Source organism: Cyprinus carpio, chromosome A19 (genome assembly GCF_018340385.1).
Source record: "Cyprinus carpio isolate SPL01 chromosome A19, ASM1834038v1, whole genome shotgun sequence".
NCBI lineage: Eukaryota > Metazoa > Chordata > Actinopteri > Cypriniformes > Cyprinidae > Cyprinus > Cyprinus carpio.
The window spans coordinates 14,600,604-14,621,740 of record NC_056590.1 but is presented as its reverse complement, the minus strand read 5'-3'; the positions used below and the strand labels follow the sequence as shown (position 1 = coordinate 14,621,740).

The following is a 21,137-nucleotide window of genomic DNA, read 5'->3' as shown; positions in this document are numbered from 1 at the left end:
AATCTATTTTATACGTAGAACTTTGCTTGTGCAATCTGTTTTCCACTTCCAAAGCCGAGAATTTAAAGTCTCGCTTTACGTCCTATGGGCTTTTTTGATTTTGCCACTCCCTTCTCAGTAGACAAATGCCGTGACGAGAAAAATGGACCATTTTCAGAAAAAAAAAAAAGTGGAAGGGAACAAATGTGTCATTTCACGTTTTGACTTTCCGCTCATAGTGAAATATCAATTTAAGTTGGGGCTGAATCAACAGCCTAAGAGACAAAAAAAAAAAGTTTTTTTTATCTGATCATGTCTTGCCACGGATGATCATAATCAGCCTTAGCAGTTCTGATGATGATTTTTAAAGGTTTCTAGTTCTCCTTTCCTTTAACATTCAGCATATGCAACCATAGTCCCACAATCTGTGATGTCATCAGTTGAACTCGGGTTGAATCAGATGACCTTTTCACAAGACTCTTATGAGTGTGAGATGTTAAAAAGTGTTTGAGCATTTCACTGCAAGCTTGTTTTGTCTGCCACAGATTCTTACGCCTCTGAAACCTCATGAAAAAAAAAAAAATAATAACTTCTTGACCATTCTGTGCATTTTATCAGCTGAGGTATGACCAGGCCTCATGTGGACTGTTACCGCACATTCATACAGTACATCAAAACATCTACTAAGCTCACAACTATGCTGAGGGGAAAGCACCCTACAAATTAAATCCTTAAATATTTGAATTTATGTGTTAGACAGTAATGTGAACGTTCTCGTTTTTGAAAGACTTGTGAAGGGGAATAAATTTTTTTATCGGCTATAATGACTAATGCATTGTAACTTCGTTACAGATGTCTATGTATTTTAGCTGTAAGCAGGAAGGAGATAGGTGGTTTAGTGGATATGTTTGTTTTACTAAGAGTACACTATATGTTATGCTGAATTGAAATTCAGAAAGGTGAGTCATCTTGAGCCCCATGGCACTTCATGTTCTCAACTTCCCAGCACTGTATCACTTCCCTGCCTTAATAGGGCGGTAGACATTGAGAAACATACCAGTGGAACATATACCAAAATGAACGTTCATTATGACACTTGCTTCCCCTTGTTAACATTTAAATTCCTCTCCAATCTGTATTATGATATTCTGATGGAGGTAAAAAAAGGAGCTGTTTGGGTGTTGTTATATATTAATGTTGACCACAAATTCAGGATGTAGCTTTATCCATAACTTCATCTAAACCCTCCAAAGTATTGATTTATGATTAACGGAAATCCAACCTTAACAGTAATACTCAATACATACATCGTTTGTTCTTTGGTTGTTCTGTTCATTTTATCAGGGAACTTGAAAGCAAACAAGCACTATGATGGAAACAACGAGTCTTGTTTTTTTAAATGCTAGTTTCTTGCCTGTCACACTTGACCATCGTTCACAGTATTGTGTTGTTGTTTTCAGGTTTGAGAAGGCGTATCTACACATTCATTTGGAGAAGTAGTGGTGTCAGTCAATCCATTACAACACAGATGGATATCTATGGGAAGGAGGGTCATTGAGGATTACAGGGGCCAGAGAAGAGAACTGTATTGAGAATCCAACACTCACTATGTATGCTGTCGCACGACGATGCGTATAAAGCAAGCCCCCCCTGAAGCGAGGCGAGCCAAAAAAGACACAGGCATGTCATTGCAGGTACAGCAGCTTGCTAAAACACACAGTCATGCTGATATAAAACACACACAGTTGCGCACTAATGATCAACAACACGATAATCAAAACGGACCTAACCAGAAAGACAAACCTGCACACCAATGGAACACCTAACACCGCCCGTCAACCTATTTAAGACCTGACATATTCAAATGAACGTCGGAAAAAACCTCTACTGAACATTTAGATTAATATATTAAAAAATGTATTTGTCTATTACATCAGGGTTGTTATGGATAAATCAAAGGATATCGTGAGAATATGGAGCGCATATTCAAAGAGGGGGAAAAAATGCCATTTTGGGCCCCCTCGTGCACCACGCTTCATATTTTGTCAGTTGATGCCATATTTAACTGGCCTAAACGTTAAGATGAAATGCGATAGCTTGTAATGTAAAATTCAATGAGATTTTAATGTGTCTTAGAAATATGAGATTCAAAATGCTTAGATTTAAATGAACGGAAACGCTCTTACGTTTTTTATTATGGAAGGCCACCCAAAAAAACATAATTCAGTGCAATAAACACTGATGAACTGAGAGATCCTCAAAAGCCTGATGGATCCTATATGAGGGACATGATTTAACCATGATTTTTAAAGAATGAGTGTATGGGTAATAAACTAAAGGTAAGCTGCTTCAGTCCGGTATTCTGTGTTCAATCTTAAAAAATTATGCCCTGTTAAACTTTTAAGTAGAATCGAAGAAGAACAAAACAGGTGTAACATCATTTTGATCAAAATCAAGCCAAAACCTATTTAATCAAGCCAAGGAATAATATTACAAAAAGCGAAGTGCCTATGTGAAATCTTATTTTGCTTTCATTTCCTCCATACTACTTGCCATGCGTGTTTTCTCCTCGCATCTGTAAAAAAAACTGTTAGGAGCAGCGGGTGGGTGACGTTATTCTCTGTGATGAAACCGCCTCTGATTAGGGAAGAATTAAAAACTGATATAAACTCAAAGACTTTACTGTCTGGATTAGGCGGTTCACACCAAATCTCCTTTGTGTTTCAGGTGAGAGTGGAGCAGGCAAAAGGACTGAGGCAAGCAAGGACATTATGCAGTACCATTGCAGCGGATAACCAACCCTAGCCAGAGGGCAGAGGCTCGAGACGGTCAGTTTCCTGGAGATACTGGACAAGCTAATTTTTATTTATTTATAGTTTAAAAGCATTTATGGAGCTATTTATTGCTCAATAGGTATAGTACAACACTGATTTGTATTGAAAATGAAATGTTTGAAAAGAAAATGGTCAAATGTCATGGTTTAATGGGAGGTTTATTTGGGGATGAACCGGAACATCCTTCTATTGTTAGATGGCAAGGGTCTGATGTTGAGTTTGCTTATTGCGTTTTACAATACAGTGATAACCTGGAAAAAAAACCAGCAAGTCTGTTTATACCATTATTTTTTTTTTACTTTCACTGTATTTGACATCCCTAACGCAGTGTTGAAGAATGATGCTCACGAAATCAAACTGTGTGTTTAGAAGCCTTTGGGAAATGCAAAGACACTTAACCGCAATGATAAACTCCAGCGCTTCAGGCAAACTACATTGGACATTCAACTTCAACTTTAACGGAGACCCACAGTGAGGACAACGGATCACACTAACTTACCTGCTGGAGAAGGTGGAGACTTGCATGGATCGTATGCGAGTACAAATTAAAATGCATCACAAACATGACATATAAATGAAAATCGACCACTGCTATATCCAATATGGCATCCAAACAATTATATGTGATATTATTGTAAATGGGACAGGTTTGTGATATGCTTGTTATTTTTATAAGTAAAAAAAAAAAAAACAAAAATTTGTAATAAAGTGCTCAATTAATGACAGAGTTTAAGGATGTTTTTACCGTTCCTGATATGATCCCAAAGCACTAAGGAATAAGGAAGTTTTTATTGGCCGTGAAGGATGTATGGCTCAAAACGTAGCACTAAAACATTATTGTTAAATCGGGAAGAATGCTTTGTGCTTTCTGAATTATTTTTTTTTAAGTTGTTGCGGATGTTTTTTTTTTCTTCGTTTTAAGTGAAGTAGGAATAACGAAAGTAAATCACATGTTTATATGGAATGCTGGCGAAATGTACCTAGCACATTTTTTGCAAGATGAGACAAAAACTGAAAGACTCATAGGTAATCTGCTTTTGTTCTTAAATTATATTTTTGTTATATTACATTTGCAATAAAAAGCCATCAGTGCTCTGCAGAAATGTTAATAAATATTATTTAAAAAAAATTAAAGAGAAGGTGCTTACCCCATCACACGTATTATTTCCACTCTGAGAATACGTGAAAAGACTTAAAATACTGACATAGAGCTGTCAAAACATTCCTAAAATAATATTTATAAAAATAAAACTGCTTAGTTTTGTGGTGTTTATGTGAATTGTTCTCTTTTGGGAGGTTAAGTGTAACACAGATACCATAATACCTTCACTTCTGGCTGGCTTTCAATTGTATTTTTAGAGTTTATTAGGGTGGATTGAGAGTCATATCAATAGGCCAACTGTATAATACCGGAAAAATAACAAATAACACCGATATTTTTCTGTACTCACAGTCACGAGTTGTCCAGCAGAAAGAGAAATATACAAACATCCAATCATTTCATAACTTCAGAACCTCCTAACAGGATATACAGGAGTACCAAATGCTGCAAGAATTGTTATTCAGTTTTTAACAAACAATTCACATAGTTCAACATTTATATGTTCTGTTTATGCAGGTGTTACGGGGAGGATCTGATGAATTGCTGAAGTCTTTGTATCTGCAGAGAGATCCTGCAGAATATGCCTACACCAGTCAAGGAGCCTCCGTCACACTTGTACGTTACTTATCCTATGAGTATATTACAGTTTCTGAACACACAGCCTTTCACAGACTAACCATTCGAGACTGAATGAACCACATATTACTATACGAAATGTACCATCAATGTTTTTATGTGTCTTAGTCTCTCTCTTTTTCTGTTTCTCTGTCATTCCAAATCATCGTCACAGGCGTCCAATAATGACTCCTTATGCCACAAAGCTGTGATGGCGGCACTAAAAGTGATCGGCTTCACTGCTGAAGAGATCAGCTCCATCTACAAGATCCTCAGTACCATCCTACACCTGGTCAGTCCCACACTGAATGCTCTGGAACTGTTTTTCTGGATATTTGCTTCTGTTTTTTCTGTCTGTTTGTGGTCAGTGCTGTGTTAAATTGATGTTTAAAGCACTGGTTCTATTTTTTCTTTCTTTTCTTTAGTCCAATGCAATATATTATATGAGGGCCCAGTATAGTAAAATAATTAAAATAATAGATAATTAAAAAAAAAAATCCAATAACTGAATGTTCCCCTAGTTGAGAACCACTGGGTTAAATGCCTTGCCATGTTATTGTTTCAGGGTAGCCTTCAGTTTACAAATGATGGTGAACATGTCATAATTGTCGGAGAAGATACAGTGAAGCACATATCTGAGCTGACGTCCACAGAGGCTGAGAATGCCAGGAAAACACTGCTGTACCGTACAGTGGCTACTGGAGGTGGTGAGGTCATTGAAAAGGGACACAACGAGAAGGAAGCTAGCTATGGAAGAGACGCTTTTGCCAAGGTAACTGCAAAGAGTTTTCCTTGTTTGTAGCTCATCCATCATCTAGTTTTTCTAATTACGCAAAGATTCTTAGAGGGGTCATATGAAACATCCAATTTTCTTTCATCATTATATAATATACCAGTTCAATGTGCTATGTAAGCCGCTCTTCATTTGAAAGACTATACTTGCAGAAACAGCTCATTAGGAAACTTTGTGACATCAAAGGGATGAATACATTAACACAAACTACAATTACATCAATAAATTCAGTTCGGTGTCGGGGGAGTGTGGAAATGTACAATTTGGAACTGTTTTTGGTGCAAAAAAATTTCTAAGTGAACTTGAAATGATAAATGTTGGTATGACCACTTTAAATATGTCTTTGCTGTATTATATGTTCATATGACATGTTTAGTTGTTATCATTAAGGCACAACTTTCATTTTTAGGCTTTATATGAGAGATTATTTGCGTGGATAGTGGGTCTCGTCGTATCATATTAGTGTGATTGAAGGTGAAGGACTACCATCCCGCCTCATGGTAAAAAACATCTGTTAGGTTGTGCTTGGACATCTCTGGCGGTGAGATCTTTGACAACCAACAGGTCAGTGCCATTTAAGAAATGAGTACCCGTTTAGTTATTGTTTGGCATTAAAAATCTCATATACAATGGGACTTTTTGGATGGTTTTAATGTGGTTGGGTTTTTTCGCGTACCCATTTCATGTCGGCCGCTTTTGAGCGTTTAGCATTAACTACTGCAACGAGAAGGCTACACAGCAGCTCTTCATTGAGCGTATCCTACGACAGGAGCAGGGCGGAGAAGTACCAGAGCGAGGTATCACATGGCAACATGCTTGAGCATAATACTACACAAATATTGCATCCCTGAACCTGTAATAAAAATCCATTGCACCCTTTCTCTAAATTGGACTTTTTTCTTTCTTTTAGATCCCGAATACGTTAACAAATCAGATCATAGTGGCTTTGGTGGAGCAGCCTCATAAGGGCATAATCTCCATCCTGGCTGATAAGCTGTATCACTTGGGGGAAAGCCACGGATACCCCTTTTCCGCTCTGGCCCTGGACAGCATGAAACAAAAAGCTGGGCCAGCACCCTCACTCACCTCCCGGAAAGTAATGCACTCAGAAGAGCACCCATTCCTTTTTTACCTCAGCAGTCACTCCGATCACATCACGCAAGAGGACATTTCGAGGCCCTGTCCAGGAATTATGGAAACAAAACTGCAACCTCATTTCCAGACTGAACTTTGTAGTTGGCTGAATTCCAGTTTACAGCAGTCGGGTCAGAGGGGGGCAGTGTTCATGCACATTTACACTGCATCACAGAAACAAAAACATGCAGTCTGAATACCTGTTGGAAGTCACTTGAGCATAGAGAAACCCGACAGCTTTTTCCCTTTTTTTTCCCCTTTACTTCTCTCAGCTCTTGTCCCGATGACAAGACCATGGAGTTCAATCGAGATTTCCGTATCCGACACTACGCAGGAGACGTTACGTGAGTGTTTCAAAGTCCTTCGTTTGATGAGTGAAAAAAAAAAATAACTAAATAAAAATTTAATTTCCAATATTCTTTCTGAAACAAGTGTAGCTGAATCTTTGAGTCCATTGGTACGCACCATGGATCTGCAGTATCAAAAAAAAAAAAACCAATTCTTGTAAAAACAAATTTGACAACATTTAAGACAACAAACAAAAAATAAAACTTTCAAAATGTGACCAAAACAAACAGAATATTTAGCAGTAAATAATTAAGGACTTGATTTTATCCATCTGGATTTAACTGGATCATCCACCCACAAAGCATACATAAATAGAAAGAAAAAAAAAATGTTAAAAAAAATGCAGAATATTTTTTTTCTTTAGAATAAAATAAACTGATAAATCCTTTGGAATATTTTTACATTCATGTCAGAATAAAACAAAACTTGTGACCAGTCAAATGCTATCAGAGATATTTGATTCAAATTACCTTAAAATGTACATTTTATTCAAATTAAAATAACCCTGGCTTAATTTTTTATTTTATTTTATTTATTTTATTTTTTTGGTGCATACCAAAAATTTATCCTAAATTCCTATGTTAAAAGTGAGGAACAAATCAGAATTTATTAATGCAGAAACTGCAGTTCTTATGCATAAAGCAAATAAAGAGCATGTGTAAGAAACTAATTTGATTAATTCAAGGTTGATTATGCAAATGTAAAGATAAATAGGCAATCACAAAAGGCATTACAGTTTTTTTATTTGCTTTGATAAAACAAACAAACAATCACTAGTCATTCTTTTAAAAACTGATCGCATGCTTTCATTACAATTATACATGTTTTAAGTCAGCATAATCAATGTTTCAAAATATAAGATTATTGTAATATATTGAGAACATTTGATTTAATCACAACTCACACTGATTTATGTCCACAATCTCACACCAAATACAAAACCCACCATACCCCCAAACAGGACCCTCCGCCCCTATTGTTGATAACAACCGCCCCTCAACGTAACGGTGCACAAACCTGGCAAGCGTTTCCATGGCGGAATCTGGGAAAAGCTTCTTGCACGGGCTGTATCACACGGCAACAACATTCAAGCAAAAGCCGACACAGAAAATTTGTGTATGAAAAAAGCAAAAGCCAAAAATCAATGTTAACTCACTTATCAAAAAAAGAAACAAAAGCCAAACTACTGCATCTGATTCTAGGGCCAAATTTCTCCGCTCCTTAAAGTTCTCTTCCACTGCCTGGAAGCTGCTCTGATATTTTACTGCGAGAGTCCTACCTCTTGCCTGATAAGTAACCCTTCTTTTTTTTAATGTTTTTTGCTTTTCCTCTGAAATTTTCCTCTTCTTTTATTTTGCCATCTTTGTTTTTTTACTTGCTATCTATGAGTCGATAAGCTAGCATCTGTCTGCACTCACTGAGTGCTCTCTCTTTTCCCTATCATTACTAGACCGCAACCTTACTGCTGATTGGCTACTCGAGTGTTATTTGGGACTCGGTTTTCTCGACACAGTGGTCAAAAGCGTTTTTTTTTAAAAAACTGCTTAGTGTACCTTTAAGAGAACTAATTAGTACAAAATGGGCCCAGATTTTGTAACATAAAACTATAGAAAACAAATTTTGGTGCGCTGGTGGGCCACAACAAATGGAACTAAAAAATACGTAAACAAATCATTATCAAACGTGTCCCCCCCCCCTCGATTTGAAACTAAATTGGAAGGAAATTTATTAGTTGCAACACATGGCCCCAACAATTAAACTATAAGTAACGGTATAACTACTTAAATCACGACCCGTGTGCCCAACGACTTAAACTTGAACTTCGTTTTGTGCAACAACAATGTGCCACGGATTATAACAAAAAATGAATGAACAAATTAGTCCCCCAAAATGTGGCCATGATTTTTTTCACGTCAAAAGGAAAACAAATATTAATTATCCCCCCCATCTGGCATGAGTTGAATTTGAAAGGCCCCAAATTTGGCCAATCAAGTTACGGATTTTTGGGGGGTGGACACCTGTTTTTACAAGGTACACGATGCATGTTGAGAGATATTAATCAACAAGAACACCATCACACACCTGAAGAAAATACCCAAGTTTTTCAGGAACACAGAAAATGTCCCACACTTAAAAGTGTCACATCTCCTAAACAAAATATAATATAGAGCTCCTTAATCCAAATTTATGGCTTATTTTAGAAACTTAAAATACCAAAATACAATTATAATTTTTATGCCAAACATGATAAGCTAGAAAAAAAAAAATGTATCCACATACAGTAAAATACTGGTTGAGAAACTTGGCATTTTTTTTTTTGCGATTGAATTGAAAAGGAAGAAGTGCCCCATTTTTTTTTTTTCTTCCATATTGTGGGCGCTTGAACAGGTGTAACAGATTATCCCAAAAAATGAAAAAAACCCTGGGGGCAGGGCCTTTGGGATTTGTTTTGTCTCTAGGCATTGGTTTTGATGAGTTGTGAATTTTGAGACGTGGTTTTTTTAATGCTCAAAAGTGGACTCAAGATGAACGCAAGCTGGCGGGGCCAGAGTTCAAAGAGACTAAATGGAGTAGAGAATTCCACACATACAGGATGTTCAGAGCGAAGTCTGGTTGATTTCCTGGAAAAGGTCTAGTTTTTGACGTATGATTCAAATTAAATGGGCGAAATAATAAAATAAAAAAAGATAAATATAGGCTACATGGAATGAATTGTCACCGCAGGATCTATAAACACGCCATTTTAAAAATAGATATGTGAAGGGGGTCCTTTCATTTCAAAACAAGGAAATAAGAAGTATTAGTCTGCAGTGAGCTGAACATACTTCCTGTTTCTCTTCTATCATTTGTTCCCACAAAACTCATCTCCCAAATTATCATATGAGACATTTGACTCTCCAACAAATAAAGCAGTATAATGCCTGCACAGAAGCACTAAAAAAGAAATGAAACCGATGCATTTTGTAAGCTTGTATTGTTAGCTGTTATCAAATTAGCGTAGTGTCTATACCACTGTGACTTTGGGAATTTCTTACTCTTTGAAATTGGTTTGTATAGGCACAGATTGCTCCCTCGGAAACCCTCCAGGCTTGCTGTTTTACCCCAACTGTCTCACCCCCTGTTTTTAGGAATTCGCTCAGGCCCTACAGCAGAGGGTCTATGGGGCAGCATCTCTCCTATCAGGAACTGCTTTTACCCCAGTGATATTGCTTTTTCACAAGCCATTCGTGGCCGGCACATGTTTGACTGTGAGTGTGAATAGAAAGGGTGCATGTGTTTGGAAATGGTGTAAGCAAATAATGTGGCTTACTGGCATGTATTAATGCAGTGTTGTTTTCTCACTTGATCTGATTAATGAAACACATGTCTATGTGTGTGGGTCTGATTGTTGGTTTGGCTCATCTGCTAATCCGGTCCACAGAACTCTATGAACTCAAGGCTGCTTTGATTTTGTACCTGGCCAGCACACGCAATACTCGCTCTCAAGCATTTCAAACTTTACGTAATCAACAAATCACAGTGAATAGCTGTTTGTTGTTTCTGGTTTCCTGGCACAGTTTCTCATACTTAGGATTGCTGGTGTGGTATTCTTGCTATTATTTGTATTCATTGTCCAAGTTTGTTGAAGTATAAGTACAATTCAGAATTTTGGGGTCAATTTATATATATATATTATTGTATTATATTGTATTACCATCTGATGCCATCATGGTACCTCCAGTACTTTTCCACATCATTTCCTGTCCTTGTCTACTCTCCCGTCCATGAAATGGCAAAAAGGGCAAAGCAGAATGTGTCTAATTATCTTTTTAAGACCTTTCTTTCTGAAGTAGCAGTCTGAAACATTTTTGTTCATGTCATGCTGTAGGATAATGGCCCAAGGTGCAGTTTAACTGCATGTGTGGAGTCATCTGTACGTTGTTTGACTTGAATCCAGTATGAAGGACTGGTTCGCTGCGTGAGAGTGCTTTAACCACTGAGGTGCGTCAATTAATGTATTTGCTTTCTCCTATGTCAAGCTGTATGATTTCTCCTTTCATTTTCCTTCACGGTACTCAGTTTGAGTGGGTGTTCCATAAGAACAGGCCCACTTTCCAGATTTCAAAGCGCTGATGTAAAACAGGTAGTATGTTTGGAGACTTTCAAGTTTCTTTCATGAAATAATAATCTGTACTAGGTTTGTTCAACTATTTATCCCCATCCTTTATATAATCTGTGTCATGTCAGTTATGGACCCAAGTCCTCAACGCAATGTGGCCTGATGGGGGAAAATGAGGTATTTACAAGGTCCCGTGACCAAACGGCCCTCCTAAACTGCCTGGCTACATATATTCAAACAAACTCTATTATTGCTCTAGTGGACAACAATCTGCGCCCTGTTACGTGTGGGGAAGATCCGAAACACCCTCGCCACCTCTTCCACTTCAAATGTAATGGCAGTGAACCCACAAAAAACATTCGGACACTTAACGCCAAACTTCTAAATATGGATAAAGGTCATTGCATTGTCATTTGTTTAAAATTGTCAAACCCGATGGCGAGGATGCACATAAAGCTGCTGCTGAGAGCTTTTCTTCAAAAATAAGTTCACTTTGTGAACCAATTATTACAACAAACTTTTAAAACCAACTCATTGTGCAGGGCTATTTTTAGCTGGATGTATGGAGATCAGAAATGTGTCTTTCGTTTGAATAACTACCACTTGGGCTTGATGAATGTTATATAATGGTGGTGTGTGTGGTGGTTGTGTGTGTGTGTGTGTGGTGTCGTTGGGCGCGTGTTAATGTGGTGTGTTTTTGAAGTACCTTTGAGTGTTTGACAAAAATAATTGGGACACTATTTGAGCCATTCACACTTAATAACCTTCAATTCATCTTATTTTGTCCTCTTTTTTCATGCACATCCTTATCTTATGATTTCGGTTAATTTATACAAAATTTCTAAGTCAGCTGAGCCCATTGTGTTCACAATTTTAAAATCTCACGAATTGGTGTAGATAGGGGCCATTGTGGTACATTATGTCTGCAAGAGCATATGTGTAGAATTAAGCATGAATTTAATCTGGCCTTAATCTACCCAACTACCGCTTTAATAATGTCCACTGTGAAAAGATGAAATAGGTGTCTCTCAGAATAGCTCAAGTAATCTCTTATGTAGACGTGCTGAAAAAAGTAATCCCTCTAATGGATACTGTCTGTATTTGATTAAAGCAGTTAACAGTAGAGGAACACCTGCTAAATCCTGCATTAGTGTGGAGTCATGTGGGTGGCTCTCCTCTCCTCTCCTCTCCTCCTCTCCTCCACTCCTCTCCTCTCCTCTCCTCTCCTCTCCTCTCCTCTCCCTCTCCCTCTCCCTCCTCTCCTCTCCTCTCCTCTAAGAATCTGTGACATTTGGTGCTGTTATTTTGGGATGACCCAGTGCATTCATGATAGTTTCTGTGTCTGCCGGGCTGCGTGTGTGTGTGTGTGTGTGTGTAGTAAAGTGGGGCTGCATCCGAGGCAGCTTCTGCTTTTTTATGTGACAGTAAAGGACTGGCTGCCCTCCTTCTGGTCCTGTGGGGACACCTGTACCTCATCTGACCGCTCACCCCATCCATCCTGACTTCACATGCTCTCTATACAATAAAAAAAAAAAAGAATATGTGTGGCCGTTACCTCAAAAAGCTTCTACCTGATATGAACCTCAAAATTACTTTTGCAATGTAGACAGCTTGATTTAGTTCATTTCACAAGTTCATTTAGATGTTATCACATGAAACACATAGTCTATAACAATATCTCTGAATAACTAATAAAAAAATAGATAGATTGATAGATAGACAGACACGATGGATCAGATGATGGATGGATGGATGGATGGATGGATAGATAGACAGATCGATAGATTAGATGAAGATAGATAGATAGATAGATAGATAGATAGATAGATAGATATATAGATCAGATAGATCGAATGACATAAGGAGGTTGTTGTGTAGTAGAGAAGGGGAACAGTGAGCTCTCTATTCATGTAGGAAAACTCACAGTTCTTAGAATTATCATAATCCGTGTACCACGAGGGTGCAATCTTGTTGAAGTGAGCTTTACACTTCCAGGAAAAGGTTGGGGAGAAAAAGTCTAAACTAACTTGTATAATCTTATAACTATACTTCTATTATTGTAATAGTTGGCCTTCTGTGTGATTCATGAGTACAACTACAACTTTGAACCATAACCATATAATTTTATGTTGCTTTTATTCAATCTTTGTCATAGGCTATTAAACTAACTGCTTGGTCATCTGCAGTTCAACTAACGTACCTTTAAGACCTTTGGGAAATGGTTTTACTTTGCAACATTCTGCATATAGATGTGAGATTAAATTTTTCATACAGGAGCCATACTATGTGCGGTGCATAAAAATAAATTGAAGTGACGTCTTCCATGCTGTTTGATGACGGCCGCTGTCAGCACCAAGTGGGTCCCTGGGACGCTGGAGAATTGTGTGCGCGAGCTGGATTTGCCATTACAGACACGCCTTATGCACGCTTTCTGCAGAGGTGAGACGTTCACACATGCACTTCTTTTATACAGATTTGAAATTCCCCAGTTCAAATCAAAAATTTTGATTTCTTACTGTCCACGAACAATATTTAGAGGGCCCCATAATATTTCTGCTGTAATACCAAAACTGGTTTCAAACTTTCATTTTATAGAGTGTTATTACAATAATATAATTAAATAATTTATATCAATGCTTAAACTCCCCCTAATTTCAGAAGTTTCAAGAACTAAATTTCCTGTAGTTGTGACAAGATTTTATAATTATTTTTTTTTGCTCCTCAATGTAAATATCTCCACAATTTCTCCAGGGTTATACTAGGTTTATCATAGTTGAAAATAAGATTAAAAATATAAAATAATGTCAATATTAAAAAAGACTAAAAATGCCAAAATCACAATTTATCTACAATTTATCTACCTGATAAAATATTTTAGATCTTGACATAACTAGAAAAATGTATATTCATTCTAGAAGTTTCCATCACTTATTAATATTTAATAAGTTCCCATGCACTAGAAATTGCACTTTTAAAGTTTCCTCATTTATCCAGGTTTTCCAAAAATGTGTGAACCATGGTTTTTAAATAAAATGACAGGTTTTTAGCATATTGTTATTATTTAAAGCATATTTTGTCTTATTTTAAATAATTTTAAGCCCATTTTGCATCTCCTTGGAATTATGCTGAGGCCCCCTACTGGGTCCCGGGCCCTGATTAAGAACCATTGGTTTAGATGCATTGGTTTAGTGTTGATTTAGTGCTGATAGTTAGTAAACCAAAAAAAAAAAAATATTACAATCATGTATTAAATGAGTACTTCTATAAAGATTGACTAAACAACGCCACCACAAAGCATGTGCTATTTCATAAAAAAGTGCATCTAATTCACTAGGCACCAGCAATAAAAATCAGGTGCTAAATGCACTGGCCACGCAGTAAATTCTGACTGCTACCTTCATGCTCAGGTACAAGATGACCTGTGAATACACCTGGCCTAATCACCTGATGGGCTCTGACCAGGGAGGCTGTGGAGGCCATCGTGAACCAACACGGCTTTGAGGATGATGTAGCGTACGGCCACACCAAGCTATTCGTGAGAACCCCTCGCACGCTCTTCACGCTGGAGCAAGAGAGATCCGCGCTCATCCCCATACTAGTGCTCTTCTTACAGAAGGTGACAGACACCATCTTTTCACTTTTCCCTCTCTATCTGTTTCCTGAGGCGCTTTAGGTCTCTCAACATTGTTATCCCTGGATGTTTTCTTGCTCTCTGTGGCTGTCTCACTTAATCATTCTTGACTTCTTCAGTTTTTTTAATGTGTTCAGAGGTGACATGACAGTGGATTGGGATCATAAAAATGTAGACAGCAGCTCCTCTGCACCTCCACTTCAGTCGATCTTTATAACCTCATACATTTGATCTTGCAGAGAGCATAAATCTATATTTACATCCTCATCTACGTGTTTTATTGTTTATGGGAACCCATTCCTATTCAAAGCCGATATAAATATACCTGTATATGTGTAAAGCAATATTTATTTGCACTCATGAATGTTATAAACCAATATTTATTTGTGTGTTTTGGTACATGTTGATTCAAATCTACTTTGAAATGATTATAGTGGGCTCATACCATGAAGATATGGATTTAAATATAGCTCTGCTCATTTGAGTTAGGTTTTCCCACTCATTCATCTGGTGTGTAGGCTGTATGTGACATTAATAACAGTGATTGTGATAATGATTATGAGTGGTGGATTATTGTTGGTTGCATTCAATTATTCATCTGCAGTGTGAGTTGCCCTGATTTCACTTCTGTCCCACTTAATGCTGCCTGAAAAAAAAAAAAAAACAAAAATTTAAACTAAAAGGCTAGCTTAGTCAAAACTCAGTCCTGCATAGCAGATGGGAACGACCAGCAGATGCCTTTTTTTATGTCCACTATATGCGTTTCCCGCGGTTCCGCTCTACACATTTATTCACTGAATCGTTTGATCATTCATTCACTGACTTATGTATCAACTGGATCATTTGATCACTCACTCACTCACTCACTCACTCACTCACTCACTCACTCACTCACTCACTCACTCACTCATTAACTGAATCATTCACTCACTCACTCACTCACTCACTCATTCACTGAATCATTTGATCATTCACTCACTCACTCACTCACTCATTCACTGAATCATTTGATCACTCACTCATTTATTCACTGAATAATTCGATCCTTCACAGGCTTGCTCACTCATTCACTCAACCATTCACTGGATTCATTGGATCCCTTCTCTTAGGCACTCACTTTCAATATTCAGTAACTCAGTCATGATTCATTGGATCATCTGATCCCATTTCACTCACTTTCGTTTATTCACTAAATCAATAGTATCACTCACTACCTTATTCACTAGATATTTTAATAATACACTCACTTTCGCTCGATTGTTCACTGAGTCATCTGGATCATTTACTCATTTATTCCTTCAATCATTAAATCATTCATTCACTTATTCACTGAATCATTTGATCACTTAAGGGATAGTTCACTCCCCCCCAAATAAATAAATTCCGTCATTAATTACTCACCCTCATGTCATTACAAACCCGAAGGATCTTACGTTCATCTTACAGTGAAAACAAATTAAGATATTTTTTGATGAAATCCAAAGAGCTCTCTGACCCTCCATAGACAGCAAAGGGAACTACTACAGTCAAGGCACAGAAACGTAGTGAGGACATCATTAAAATGGTCCATGTGACATCAGTGGTTCAGTCACTTATTCACTGAATCATTTAATCACTCACACATTTATTCACTGAATCATTTGATCACTCACTCACACATTTATCCAATAACTCATTCTGCCATTCACTCGTTGTACACCTTGTAAACTTCACTCTATCAGCTGTCATATCTTTCATAGTTGTTCATTTGAGAAACTGTACATTTGTCACATTTCAATACTCCCAAACAATTTGCATTTTCTTATCAATGCTAAACAGTACATTATAATAACACTGTCCCCAACAATATGGAGCTGCCTCTGTGTCCACTGCCTGCATCATTCTATCAGAAATGGAACATAATTTGTGACTAATTTGGTTGCTCACACAATATTATTGAGAAAAAAAGTAAATTTGTGTATTTTAAATTAGATCGAACTATTTCAGAATAAATTAAATAGAATGGGCCTATTTTATATTTAGATATAAATTATAATTTTCTTTTTAAATTATACATACTTTTGAAGGTTTTTTTCATAAATTAATATTTTTATCTAGCAAAGACACATTAAATTAATCAAACTTGACAATAAAGTCAATGATGCTGAAAATTCAGGAAATAACATCAGAATACCATTACATTTCATAATATATTAGAATATAAAAACTGTACTATGCAATTTTGATAAATACTTCACAACATTGTTTTTTTTTACTGCATTTTTGGTCAACAAATGCAGCATTTAGAAAACAAGAGACTTCTTTCAAAAAACATTTCAAATGTAACCAACCCCCAAACTTTGAACGCATAGTATATGCATTACGCAACGCTGTCTTAGAATTTGGCCAAAAGTAGATATTATTTGGCGTACTTTTAATGTCCATAATGCCTGGGCAGTTTAGATTTTTGCAGCAGAATATAAGCCAATGGTACACATCTGCCAGGACAGTGCTTAGCGTCTTCTGCTTAGTTTCCTCACATTTATTCAACCTGTATTTGTGTTTTTTTTGCAGGTTTGAGAGGTGCATTAGCACGCGCGCGTACGTAGGAAATTAAGGGCAACCTATACCCATAATGGCATATTATGCAATGCAAGCAGGTGAAAGCTCACTTCTGGGAAGTGGAGACGCCTCCACCAACGCTCAAAACATGGCCACGCGTAGTGGAGGTACCGACACCGCCTGCAGCCCTGGTGCAGTTCCACAGAATCACACAACACCTCTACCGCCGTACCCATGACTTCATCTTCATGATGTTATCATGTCTTTTTCTTTAATCGAGCTAAATTCCTCTCATGCTGTCACCGCCTCTTAGATGGTGGGCCCGGCAGCTACTCAAGAACATCCCACCGCCTGGGATATGGGCGGAGGCGGAGGCAAGTAGCCGCCTCTGTCAGCTCTGAGCTGGGAGAGTGACTAAAGCGCTAAATGCAAACTGGAGAGAGGTGACTCTGGCCAATGTGAGTTTTTTTCATTAGGTTACTCATTTATAACTTTCCCTTTAAAGTGCCTCTTTGTATTTTATTTTATTTTTATTTTATTTTTTTTTATTTTTATTTTATTTTATTTTATTTTATTTTTATTTTATTTATTTTATTTTATTTTGTTTATTTTTTATTTTGTTCTCATCGCGTCAAACCATGACTTTGGCAAGAACACAGAAGATGTTTCAAGAATGTCTACTGCTGTTTTCTCCATATAACAAATGTGTGAGCTACAAACCCAAAAATGATGGAAAAATCACATAAAAAAAAAAAAAACTTTATGAAATTACCACAAAATGCGATATAAATTTGGGAATTCATGTTCAAGTATATCAAATTGGAAGAAAATCTGTTTTCTCCCATTGAACGAAATTAATTAAGTATTTGTAAATTAGTTTTTGAATGAAGCTCAGTTTACGTTTATGATTCACAACTTTTCTCTGTGAGAAAGCAGTAATTTTATTATAGTTGTACATAATGTGCAAAAATAAAAACTATGGCCAAAAAAAAACATCCATCCGTGATTAGTAATTCATGGTCATGTTTTATTAATTAGTTTCCTTGTTTTAATTAAATTGTGGCCACTTTAATTTGCCAATTGTGGCAATGAGGGAAGAGATAATGTGGCATAAAATAAGGGAACAGATTAAGTCATGGGCAATAAATCTTAGTTTGTGGCCATGTAGTCTTGTTTTTATTTCCCTCCTGTATGTCTCTGTAGTATATATATAATTATCCTGGGGATTTCACTAAAAGCTTGCATGCGCATCTTGATTTTTAACATCAAAACATTAAGCCAATTATCATTAAATCCCACTTTATGATTTCGTCATCCTTTTGTCCAAACCAATCTCTTTGTTAGTGTGGCAAACAACAATCAGGCATTGACACTCTGAAGCTGCTGAAACAATGCATATGACGGCTGGTGAATCAAAACAGGTCAACAGAATGGCTCTAATTCTTGTTGCTGTAGAATCAAACATTAGCGTATTTTGGAACCCTCACAGACCCCACCTTTGTGTTTGGTTCCAGCCTTATGCCTTTTAAACTTACACACACATTACACAATACCAGTGTACAATCAATCTGACGCAGTCTCATATTCGTCGTTGGCACATGGCTGCTGCCAGGTGCAGGTTGTTTAACCTGGCATGGTGTTTTTGTTTAAGTGAGAGACGTCTCGTGTTATATCATGAGAAGGTAAATAGCCATACTCAATATCAACCACCTGGCATGCCTGATTTCACTGCTTTGATCAGATGCTAGTCCTGGCATATTTATGCTGATAATGCTGGTTTGACTATGGTCTACTCAACCCAAAAATGTTCACCGGTCCGGCGGAATGGTGATTAACTAAAAGGCCTCTTTCTAGTTAAATAGGACAATTCACGAAAAAAAAGTACTCACGCTATCGTTGTTCCAAAGCTTTCTTCTTCGTGAGAACACAAAAAAAGGAAATATTTACATAGTATGTACTATTTTTTTTTTCTTCGCTTTTTCAAGGATAAGCTTAACAAAATCTCTCTTGAACTAAAGTTGGAGAGCCTGTGGCTCCAAAGAATTCTCCCTCCAGTGGGGCGAAAGGAAGAGCGAGTCCATGTGAATCAATACAGTTAGTCTCACAAAGAGCTTTTCTTTTCTTGATATAATCCTGTAAGAAATTTTTCCGCAGCAGCATGAGACTTATTGGGGCTTCTGTATTTCACAAACACACATTTGTAGAGCTCGCAAGATGGCATGATGAACGCTCCTTCCTGTCAGCCACAGTTTATAATACCGCCATAACAGATGAGCTTTTCAAAGACCTTTTGAAGCTTCTCAGATCATCTAAATGAATCAATAAGCTTAGTTATTGAAGCCTCCGTGAGAATTCTCGTCGTTGCAGATGTAGCGCGCCCAGTTCGTTTGATTTTTACTATGGGAGTAGGCGCTGATGATGCGCACTGTGTGTTTTTAAATCAGTGCATTGATTTTTGAATTATATATCAAGGAAGCCATGGAAGCAAAGTGTGCTGTTGTTTGTGTTGCTTGTGACTAAGATCCTCAGAATCATAATCCAGTAATGTGTCTCTCCACTGCAGGCAAAAGACCTCTCCTATGACGAGCACCAACTTTGTGAGGCATTCACTCAAGAGCGAAGAACAAAGACCAGGTACAGGCAAGATCCTCTTTTCCATGCTTCTGTCAGGAGGGTAAGCTTTTTACTTTTCAATTTCACTGTTAATAAATGACAACATTATGCTTTGTATCGCACGCGAAGCATTTGCGGAGGAAGTTAAAGTAAGAAAATACTGTAAAATACAATAGCACAAATGGAGAAAAACTGTGATAAAGCAAACAGAAACTAAATTTTTAAACAAGTTAACAACGGTAAAAATGACAATAGGGAGAAGGGAGGTAAACAAACATATTAACAAATTAAATAAAAATACACAAATGGTGTAAAGTAGAAAACAAAACAAATTAACAAATTCAAAATAATAGCATGGAATGGTGTAAAACAAAAATATCTCACATAATATAAAATTACAACAATGTGTATGAAATAAACAAGCAATATTATAAAAAAATAAAAAATTATAAGTGTGAATGGTGTAAACAAGCAATATTATCAAATTAAATAAAACAATAATACTCTGAATGAAGTAAACTGTATTAACAAATGTAGTAAAATTACAACATTGTGAATGTACTGTAGTCAACAAGCAATGTTATCAAATCAAATAAAACATCAATGTGAATGAAGTAAAAAACTATATTAACAAATGTAGTAAAATTTGCAAGCAGTGTGAATGGAGGTAGGGGTAACAAAGCAACGTTATCAAATACAGTCAAAATAAATTGTGGGTGTAATAAAATAAATCAAACAACAGTAGCAAAATAAAACAAAAATACCAATAGTGCAAAGAAGTGTAAACAAACAATATTTAACTAATAATATAACATACTACACTACTGTACAATTAAGGAGTATGAGTGTTACAAATAAGTACTATGTGATAAATGTTACAAATAAGTAAATAAGTACTTTTAACAAGAAAAATAATAAAAAATGCTAAATAAAATAAGATTAAATAATGTAGAGGGAACCTAGAAAAAATAATAATAAAGTAAATAAGTAACATACTTATTATAGGGTAAAAATATGAAAATATAGTCTCTCTCTCTCTCTTCATCTCAGTCTCTATCCCTCTCTCTTTTCTCTCTCACACACACACACCACACACACACAAACACACACACACACAAACCAAACCAGAGACATACTCTCTTATTCACCAAACTCCAAGTCACCGAGTATCATCCACCTTTATCATTTTTCACTCGTGAGCACCCACCTATGAACTAGCCACACGTGGAGATCACAGCACAGCCGAGTGCTCCGTGTTTGACTGCATTGGCAAAGATGTAAAAACACACTCTCTCTCATACCGATGCAGCTTATGATGCTTGCTACCAGTGGTCTCCAGTTTATCTTCCCTTCCCAGCGAGACTCAACCCAACTTCACAAGCTATTTTTAAAGGCATGAACCTGCAGTACAATAGGGAGGAAGAATGTGTGAAAAAGGGGTTTTTTTT

The 21,137-nt window shown here is 36.9% G+C and overlaps 1 protein-coding gene and 1 pseudogene across 1 annotated transcript in view; both read left to right on the top strand.

The window, feature by feature from the left end:
* The window catches only part of si:dkey-154b15.1, an 81,543-nt gene that overhangs the window by 6,436 nt on the left and 53,970 nt on the right, over positions 1-21,137 (top strand). The window lies entirely within an intron of this gene.
* On the top strand, positions 1,608-19,754 carry LOC122148850 (annotated as a pseudogene).